This window comes from Nicotiana sylvestris, chromosome 11 (assembly GCF_000393655.2).
Source record: "Nicotiana sylvestris chromosome 11, ASM39365v2, whole genome shotgun sequence".
In the NCBI taxonomy this organism is placed as follows: Eukaryota; Viridiplantae; Streptophyta; class Magnoliopsida; order Solanales; family Solanaceae; genus Nicotiana; species Nicotiana sylvestris.
In genome coordinates this window covers 91057280-91067638 of record NC_091067.1, presented here as the reverse complement: position 1 = coordinate 91067638, position 10359 = coordinate 91057280, and the positions used below count along the sequence as shown (strand labels likewise).

Sequence of the window (10359 nt, the reverse complement as noted above, 5' to 3'; positions counted from 1 at the left end):
AAGGGAAATTGATCCTTCAACTTAGCTTCCTAACTAAAGATTCTTAATTCCTAAAAAATAAAAAATAAAATTTAACTACACCCGGTTCAAGCAAAACCTTTGGAATAGAACCGCGGCACAAAGAAAAACCAAAGGGGAATTGTTACACTACCTAAAAGAAAAAGAAAAAAAACTAAAATAAAAGACATATTTTTGGATTTTTACATATATGAATTTTTTTTTCTTCTTTTCTTTTCGACTCATTTCCCTCAAGAGTTCAGTCGACGATATCCATCGTCGGGAATTGTCGAACTACATACTTAATTACTAACTATTACAGGCCCGATCGAATTCAGAATTATAGTTTACAGACCAATTGTCCATGAAAGAAAGAAATAAACAAAGGAAAGTACAAATACAATCAAATATGAGCACCCCACCCCACATTTAAGAGATTGCATTGTCCCCAATGCAAAGCAGTAAAATCAAGAGTGAAAAGGGGACTCCCTGAGGCCCAAGGCCTAATCATCAGTACCCTCGAAGGTGCGCAAATACTCCTCATCATTTGAGGGAATGGAGTTCACATCTTCATAGGGTGGCAGCTGTCCTCCTCTCGCCAACCCCAACCACTACTAAGTGATAGCATAAAGGGGGTGATCTTGCTGCAACTCTTCCAAGTCAGCCTCCCCACGATCAGCCCGAAGGCGCAAGTCAGAAAACAGTATCTGTAGAGTCTCCTCAACGTGGACCATCCTCTGGTCCGAGTTAACAGCCGCAGTAGGGGGGTCGATCACCGCCGTAACATCAAAGGGCCTAATAGGGTAAAATACTGGAATTGTCCTGTTATAGTGGTACTCCTCCTCCACAAGGTGTGCACGCAACAATCGAGTGATCATACTCGGATAATGTAGACGGCGAGCACCAAGTGGTCTCACTTTAGCCATATTCTCAAGCATGATCTTACCAAGGTCAAACTACATCTGAGTCAACAAGGCATAAATCAAACACACCATCAGTCGGGGTACATCAGTGTCACTTCCAGTCGGCATGATCTTGCTATTAATCAACCGCAATAGAACCCTGGCTGGTCGCTGGAAAGTTGCCTTCTTCATATCTTTGTGGAATTCATTGGCATCTCATGTCCATGCGGTAGAAGAGTCAAACTTTTGGGACATCAAGTCCTTCATCATTTTTGCATACCCAGGCATCTCCTTTAAAGCTTCGATCAATGGTATGTTTACCTGGATTTGTTTCAGCATTTCGAAGAACTTCTTGTATTGCTCCTCCTTTTGGTACTTAGCCAGCCTCTGAGGGAAAGGTTCAGGAGGTCTCTTCTTCCCAATCAATTGGGATTGATCCTTATCAGCTGCTACATCAACTCCTGGTTCCTGGACTGTCTCAGCTTCTTTCTCGGTCTCATTCTGAATGCTATTTTCTTCCTGGGTAGGCTGGACTGTCACCTCTATCAGTTTCGTTGATTCATCCAGCTCAATGGGAACTGGTATGAGTGTCTCAGCCTGTCTAGTTCCTCGATCCCTCTCTTGCTCTACATCTAGATCTTTGCCATTACGTAGACTTACCGCCATCAGCTGCTTTGGGCCTTGATCTTTTGGATTTATCTGGGTGTCTGCAGGTAGTGTCCCATAAGGATGATTGTTCAGAGGCATAGAAATTTGGGCCACCTGTACTTCAATATTCTTGATTGCTGCATCATGTGCATCCACTCTCTCATTAATCTTTGCATTGACCCAATAACCTGCTGCATCATTGCCTCAAGTCTAGCAAATCCATCTTCCTGTCTTCCACCATGCTGCTGCTGAGGAGGATGATAGCCCTGATGCTAATTTTGATTATTATATCCCCGTGGCCTTGGATAAGGTGCCATATTGTTAGGGGGTCTCATACCTCCCATGTTTCCATTGTTGAACTGTGGCTGGACTGGCCTGTACTGCTGATTTTGCTGGCCCCAATTCTGACCACCCTGTCTCTAGCCTCCATAATTAGACACATAGTTCATGTCTTCAGGGTAGTGATGATGATCATGTTCTGCATTTCACTGGTTACCAATTGGCTGACTAATGCAAGATGCGCACAAGCCCCCATTGGTAGTATCTACAATGTGTACCTGCTGCTTCTACCTTGACTCTTCCACCTTTTTGGTGAGTATACTCATCTGTGTCAATAAGGTGGCCATATTTTCAGCCATAGAGTTGGATGGATCTAAGGGTACTGAGTGAACCACTAGAGTGGTAGGTGCATTCCTGGTTGTCCATCCCAAATTTTGTGCCATCTTGTCAAGCAGACTCTGGCCTTCTCTCCACGTTTTGCTCAAAAATGCTCCACCAGCTGAAGCATCAACAATGTTCTTCACGCTATCTGACAATCCCATGTAAAACCGCTGTCCCAACATCAGATATGGAATACCATAGTGCAGGCATATAACCAGCATCCCTTTGAAGCGCTCCCATGTTTCATGCAGTGTCTCTATTGGTTTATGTTTAAAACTCAAAATTTCATCAATTTGTTGAGCAGTTTTGTTGGGTGGGTGGAACTTGTTATGGAATTGTTTGACTAACTCATCCCAAGTTGTTATAGAATTTACAGGAAGTGAGTTTAGCCAAGTATGGGCAGCTCCTGTCACTGAGAATGGAAACAATAACAGCTTGATTGCTTCAGGAGTTACGTTGGGCTGCCTTTGGGTTTTGCAGATAGACAGGAAATTTTTCAAGTGCTGCTAAGGATCTTCGACTTGTGACCCCAGAAATTGTCCCTTGTTCTGCAACAAGTGCAACATGTTATTCGTGATTTAGAATGACTCAGCCTGTATCTGCGGGACTACAATCACTGTGGATAGATTCTCAGTTGTGGGTTGTGCCCAGTCATAGAGAGCAGCCTCTAGCACTATTGGTACCGCTGGGTTTTCCTCGTGATCTCCCATGACTGTTTCAAATTGTGCAGTTGTTGGTTGTTGTTTGTTTTTCCGGTTGGCCCGATTCAAGGCCTTGAAAACTTTCTCGGGATCAGATAATGCTTCAAATACTTCACCAAATCTCGATGAGTTTCTAGGCATGCACCTGTGCAACCAAGTCAACAAACGTTAAAATTTCAATGTAAAAATTGGGTATAGAGAAAAATGACTACAATAAGAATTTTTGTACTTCTTTTAATTGTAATTGATAACACCGTTAATTCCCCGGCAACGACGCCAAAATTTGGTCACGCGCAAATTATGCCTTATAAATAGGACATGCGAACGTTGCAAATATAATCTGAGTATTTCGCCCAGAGTTGAACCCACAAGAAATTAACCTATCAATTACTCTTATCAGACTTACTAAATTCTATGTCATCAACTTCCCAAACGTTTTGAATAACAGTTGAGGATATTTTTACTACTATGACGAACAACAATTATGTAAGTAATGACTAACTATGATTAAGTTGTAAAAAATTAAGAGAATGATCTAGGGCAGTGATTTCCCCTATTGATGGAATCCCTCCCGGTTATGCTTCACATAGATTCACCTAATCGTCTCTATCAATCATGAGCTCTCTTAGTACCGCAAATCTCTCCTGAGTAATCACGACAATTTACTAGATGCACTCTCCCGAGTTACGCTAGCTGGCTTTGTTTATTATAGCTCACTTTAGATTGCACCCAAGGCTTCATTATCCCTAATCCCGCCTTTAAACCCGCAGTTATAGATCCCTCTTATACTTTGGGAGTGATGTTGTTCAACAACTACCTAAATATGCACTCTCTCCCGAGTTATGCACACTAAATATGAACAGCTAATTGAGGATCCTATCAATTAACTACAACAAGAACATAGTTAAACAAATAGAGATTAAACCAGACAAGAAACCAGAGCCGATCAAGGTAGTGGTTTGGGGAGTATCAAGAACACCTGCGGTAGTCATGAAAGGGGCTCACATAGAACCAGTTGTTATAAAGCCAGTAACCCAGTTACCAGTAATTGATAGTAAAACCATCCTGTGGAAGTATGAACAGGTAGTTGTGACCTACAAAGGGAAGGAAATCAAAGAAGAAGTCTGTTAAACACAAGGTTTAACTCGCTCGGGACGTTGTTTTGCCCCCGAAGAGTTGAGAAAGGCTAGGGCTCCCAAGGAAAATCCGGCGCCAGTTAAGAAAGCTATTACGGAGGAAGCTAAGATGAAGAGTTCTTGAAAAAGATGAAAGTACAAGATTATTCTATTGTTGAGAAGCTAAGAAAAACGCCAGCCCGAATCTCGTTTCTTTCATTGCTTATCCACTCAGATGAACATCGCCGGGCTCTGATGAAGATATTGAACGAAGCTCATGTCCCCGATAAAATTTCAGTGAATCATTTCGAGAAAATCGCGAACAAAATCTTTGAGGTAAACAGAGTGACATTTTCTGATGATGAATTGCCCATGGAGGGTACAGAACATAATAAAGCTCTTTATTTGATCGTGAAATGTGAAGATTCGGTAGTCACTCAAGTACTGATTGATAATGGGTCCAGTGCCAATATCTGTCCTTTGTCTACATTGAACAAGTTGAAGGTTGATGATGACAGAATTCATAAGAATAGCGTCTACGTTCAGGGGTTTGATGGTGGTGGTACAGACACAGTGGGTGACATCATACTTGAATTGATAATTGGTCCGGTCGAGTTCACCATGGAGTTTCAGGTGTTAGACGTGGCAGTGTCTTATAATCTTCTATTGAGGCGACCATGGATCCATGCTGCCAAAGCAGTGCCTTCTACACTACATCAGATGGTTAAATTCGAGTGGGATAGACAAGAGATCGTAGTACGTGGGGAAGACAACATGAGCATTGTAAGTGATACCATCGTACCCTTCATAGAGACTGATGATGATAAAGGGCCGTGGGTTTACCAGGTTTTTAATACAGCCTCGGTAGAAAAGGTTCTTGAAGGGAAAAGCATCCCGGTCCCCAGAATAGCAACTGCAACTATCATGGTAGCCTCTGAAATGTTGAAAAACGGGTTTGTACCAGGCAAAGAGTTGGGTGCTGATTTGCAAGGTATTGTTCAGCCAGTTTATTTGCCCAAGAATCTGGATACCTTTGGGCTGGGTTTCAAGCCTACGGCGGCGGATGTAAGACGAGCCTGCAAGATGAAGAAAAGAGGATGGGTTCTTCCCAAACCAATTCCACGTCTATCCAGGTCCTTCGTCAGGCCAAGTATCAGGAAGCAATTATTGGCAAAGGTGTCGGGTCCACTGATTGGTGCAGATGGGAACTTGGAGAAAGGGTTTGAGAAGGTATTTGCTGAGGTGAACATGGTTGAGGTCGGGGAAGGGTCGAGCAAAGCAGATATACAGTACATCGGGCCACATGCTAATGTCAACAACTGGGAAGCCACTCCTCTTCCATCTCGGAGGGAGTCGCGGTAGTGGGTTTTGTTTTCCTTTTGTCCACCTGGATTATTCCAGGGTTTGTAATTCAGTTGCTATGTTCCGTTCGTTTGGATGAGTTAAAACCCTGTTATCTTTACATTCAATGAAATGCAATTCCTTTTCTTTCTTAATTCCTAATTTTGTTTCCATTTCTTTTTCTTTTTCTTTTCAATACAGTTCTCTTTATGCTGATATCGATGGCATGACATGCATGAGGAATCTTCGGCCCAGTTTTAAAAGCCAATCTAATTCAGAAATAATAGTGCAAGAAATCGAGTGTCATGATGAGGTGGAATATGATGATGACAAGGCTTATGAGGAAGTTAGTAAAAAATTAAGTCACTTTGAAGAAAAACCCAAACCTAACCTAAATAACACAGAAGCAGTTAATCTAGGGGACCCACACAATGTTCGTAAAACTAAAATAAGTGTTCATTTGGAGCCCCAGCTCAAGGAAGGGATAATCAAAGCATTGTTCGAGTACAAGGATATTTTTGCATGGTCGTATGATGATATGCCGGGTCTAAGTATCTATTTAGTGGTTCACAAATTACCCACTGACCCGGCATTCCCTCCTGTCAAGCAGAAGTTGAGAAAGTTCAAAATGGACATAAGTGTAAAGATCAAAGAAGCGATTACCAAGCAGTTCGATGCGAAGGTCATTCGGGTCACACGGTATCCCACTTGGTTAGCTAATGTTGTGCCCGTGCCGAAGAAAGATGGCAAGACCAGGGTGTGTGTCGATTACCGAGATCTTAACAAGGCAAGTCCAAAAGACAATTTTCCGCTGCCGAACATCCACATATTGATTGATAATTGTGCCAAACATGAGATTGGTTCTTTTGTGGATTGTTACATGGGTTATCATCAGATTTTAATGGACGAGGAAGATGCAGAAAAAACGGCATTTGTCACGCCACGAGGAACATACTGTTCGGGTCATGCCGTTTGGTTTGAAAAATGCTGGGGCAACTTATATGAGGGCAATGACAATAGTATTCCATGATATGATACACAAGGAAATCGAGGTGTATGTGGACGATGTGATTGTGAAGTCCATACAGCAATCTGACCATGTCAGGGATCTGAGAAAGTTCTTCCAAAGGCTTCACAGGTACAATCTTAAGCTTAATCCGGCAAAATGCGCTTTCGGGGTACCGTCTGGAAAGTTGTTTGGGTTAGTAGTCAGCCGCCGGGGTATTGAACTGGATCCATCAAAAGTCAAGGCCATCCATGAACTGCCACCTCCAAGGAACAAGACCGAGGTGATGAGTTTGCTGGGAGGATTGAATTATATCAGCAGGTTCATCGCTCAGATCACGACAACTTGTGAGCCTATCTTTAAGCTGTTAAAGAAAGATGCTGCGGTCAAGTGGACAAACGAATGTTAGGAGGTGTTTGATAAGATAAAGGGGTATTTGTCAAATCCGCCCGTGTTGGTTCCGCCAGAACCAGGGCGACCTTTGATTCTATATTTAACGGTATTGGACAATTTGTTCGGCTGTGTGTTGGGTCAACATGATATTACTGGAAGGAAGGAGCAGGTCATCTATTACCTCAGCAAGAAGTTCACACCCTACGAGGTTAAGTATACTCAGCTGGAAAGGACATGTTGCGCCCTAACCTGGGGGGCATAGAAGCTGAAACACTATTTGTCATCTTATACTACTTACCTCATATCCCGTTTGGACCCGTTAAAGTATATCTTTTAGAAGCCTATGCCCACAGGGAGTCTTGCAAAGTGGCAGATCCTACTCACAGAGTTTGACATTGTCTACGTGACTCGGACCGCGATGAAAGCACAGGCCTTGGCGGACCATCTGGCCGAGAATCCGGTTGATGAAAATTATGAACCTTTGAAAACTTATTTCCCTGATGAAGAGGTGATGCATGTTGAAGAATTGGAACAAGTTGATAATCCAGGATGGAAACTTTTCTTTGATGGGGCTGCAAACATGAAAGGCGTGGGAATAGGAGCGGTGCTTATTTCTGAAACAGGGCAATATTACCCTGTTACAGCTCAGTTCGTTTTTATTGTACGAACATAATGGCAGAATATGAGGCATGTATTTTGGAATTGAGATTAGCTGTAGATATGGGTGTCCAGGAAGTCTTGGTCATGGGTGACTCGGACCTACTGGTACACCAAATTCAAGAAAAATGAGAAACACGGGACTTAAAGCTTATACCATACCGACATTGTTTGCATGAGCTTTGTCAGTGGTTTCAATCAATAGAATTCAAGCTCATTCCAAGGATTCATAACGAAGTGGCCGATGCGTTGGCTACTCTGGCATCGATGTTACACCATCCGGATAAGGCTTACGTGGACCCTTTGTAGATTCAGGTCCGCGATCAGCACGCTTATTGTAATGTAGTGGAAGAGGAACTTGATGGTGAGCCATGGTTTCATGACATTAAGGAATATATCAGGATGGGTGTGTATCCGATACAGGCCACAAGTGATTAGAAACGAACAATTCGACGGTTGGCAAGCGGGTTTTTCCTTAGTGGAGGAGTGCTGTACAAAAGAACTCCACACCTCGGGTTGTTGAGGTGCATGGATGCGAGACATGCCATATCTATCATGACTGAGGTGCATTCGAGAGTATGTTGACCGTATATGAGCGGATATGTTTTGGCAAAGAAGATCCTACGGGCAGGTTACTATTGGCTTACTATGGAGCGAGATTGTATCAGTTTTGTACGTAAATGTCATCGGTGCCAAGTGCATAGAGACTTGATTCATTCTCCGCCATCAGAATTACATATGATGTTCGCACCATGGCCATTTGTTGCCTGGGGTATGGATGTTATTGGGCCGATTGATCCCGCAGCATCAAATGGGCACAGGTTTATTCTGGTAGCTATAGATTATTTTACCAAATGGGTTGAACGTGGTTGATTTTGTGCATTCAAATATCATCTGTCGGTTTGGGATTCCGAAGGTAATAATCACGGACAATGGCGCTAATCTCAATAGTTATCTGATGAAGGAGACATGTGAGCAGTTTAAGATTACTCATCGTCATTCTACTCCATACCGCCCTAAGGCAAATGGTGCAGTTGAGGCGGCCAATAAAAATATAAAGAAAATACTCCGGAAAATGGTGGAAGGATCTAGACAGTGGCATGAAAAGCTGCTTTTTGCATTATTGGGATACCGCACCACTGTTCGTACCTCGGTGGGGGCAACTCCTTACTCTTTGGTGTATGGCACGGAAGCAATAATGCCCGCAGAAGTGGAAATCCCGTCTCTCCGAATCATAGTAGAGGCTGAGATCGATGTTGATGAATGGGTGAAAAGCCTCCTTGAGCAGTTGAGTTTAATTAACGAGAAGAGATTGGCATCCGTGTGTCATGGTCAGCTGTACCAGCAAAGAATGGCAAGAGCATACAACAAGAAAGTGCGTCCAAGAAAGTTTGAGGTGGGACAGTTAGTGTTGAGACGTATTTTGCCTCATTGGGCCGAAGCAAAAGGAAAGTTTGCTCCAAATTGGCAGGGACCATTCATCGTAACCAGAGTGTTGTCTAACGGTGCACTATATTTGACAGATGTGGAAGGAAAATGTGTAGAAATGGTCATCAATTTCGATGCGGTCAAGAGATACTATGTATGATTTCTTTATTTTGATTGTACTTGTTTGTATTTGGCATATTTTAAAGATTGAAATGACGAAGGCGTTTTGTTCGGCTATCTAAACATTTTTACCCCTTGTCATCCCCTTTGAGCCTTATTTATTCTCTTTCATATCCCTCTTTCGGAATCAATGGCACCATTAAGAAATGCGAGTGCGGAAGAAAAGAAAATGACAAAAAAAAGAAAAAAAAAGTGGAAAAGAAAAAAAGAAGAAGAAGTAAGAAAAGAAGGAAAAGAAAAGAAGAGGAAAATCGAAGGTGAAAAGAAGAAAGAAAAGAAAAGGAAAAGAAAATGAAGAAAAGAAAGGAAAAGAAGAGCAGGAAAAAAAATAGAAAAAAAAAACAACAACGTAGTCTCTATGACGTGAACTACGTTTGACTTGATCCCGCAAGGGTACGTAGGCAGCCTCGCTGAGGTTCAATCATACCAAAATAAAATTTAAAAGTCCCCAAGCAAGAAACTGGGGCAAAAGTCGTGGTTGTTGTAAGAAATCTGATTTCAAAAGTTATAATTTTAACCCATTTTGAAATTATTTTGAGCCTTTCATACCCTTTCTTTCTAGCCTCGTCCAAAGCCCACATTACGGTCCAAAGAAAGACCTTCTAATCAGTCTCTGAGAAATGCCAAGTCAAGCAGGTAAAGGTAATTCATGTCTGGGGCAACACTTTGGTTCAAGCAAGAAAAGCAAAAAGATAAAAATGAGAGAGTCTTATTGGTGAAAACCTGCACAGGCACCGTAAGGCGACGGGAGTTGAGAGAAAGAATAAAACAAGAGAGTCTTATTGGTGAAAACCCTCGCGGGCACCTGGAGGAGAAAGTGAGTTGAAAAATGATTAATGGAGAAAGGTCTGTTGGTGGAAAATTATTTCGAGGCACCACAGGACGAACAAGGCTAAGGTTTGGATAAAGTAATAAAGTGATGGAAATTCGGGGGCAACAAAGGGTGGAGACCAAGAGTTGGTTAGTTGGACAGATTGGGCCGATTAGTCCGAAATGCATGTCCTGACGATTGGTACCGACTGTTCCGGTCAGATAAGTTTCATTCCCCTTTTCTTTTTAGCAGTCATCTAGTTTTGGATTCTTCTTATCATTAACTCGTAAACTCATTGCATTTCATTTTCTTTGGGGGTTTTATCTGTCTAAAATGTTTCAATGTCAGTTTTGTTCAAAGGAAGTGGAAAGGGATTTCAAAACTCACTACCAGATTCCGAAAAGTGTAAAGCGCGATGTGGTCAGAGCATGTCAAAAACAATGTGATGAAAGGTGGAATACGGGGAATCACCGGAAATGTCATCGGCGGAATGATTGGGAAATGTCATGGGAAGTGCAAA

At 42.3% G+C, this 10359-nt stretch overlaps 1 non-coding gene across 1 annotated transcript; it reads left to right on the top strand.

The window, feature by feature from the left end:
- The first annotated feature begins 2399 nt into the window (after nucleotides 1-2399).
- On the top strand, nucleotides 2400-2506 carry LOC138882474 (small nucleolar RNA R71). Its single transcript, XR_011404076.1, has one exon. It is a non-coding gene; the product is annotated as a small nucleolar RNA R71 (small nucleolar RNA).
- Nucleotides 2507-10359: the final 7853 nt, after the last annotated feature.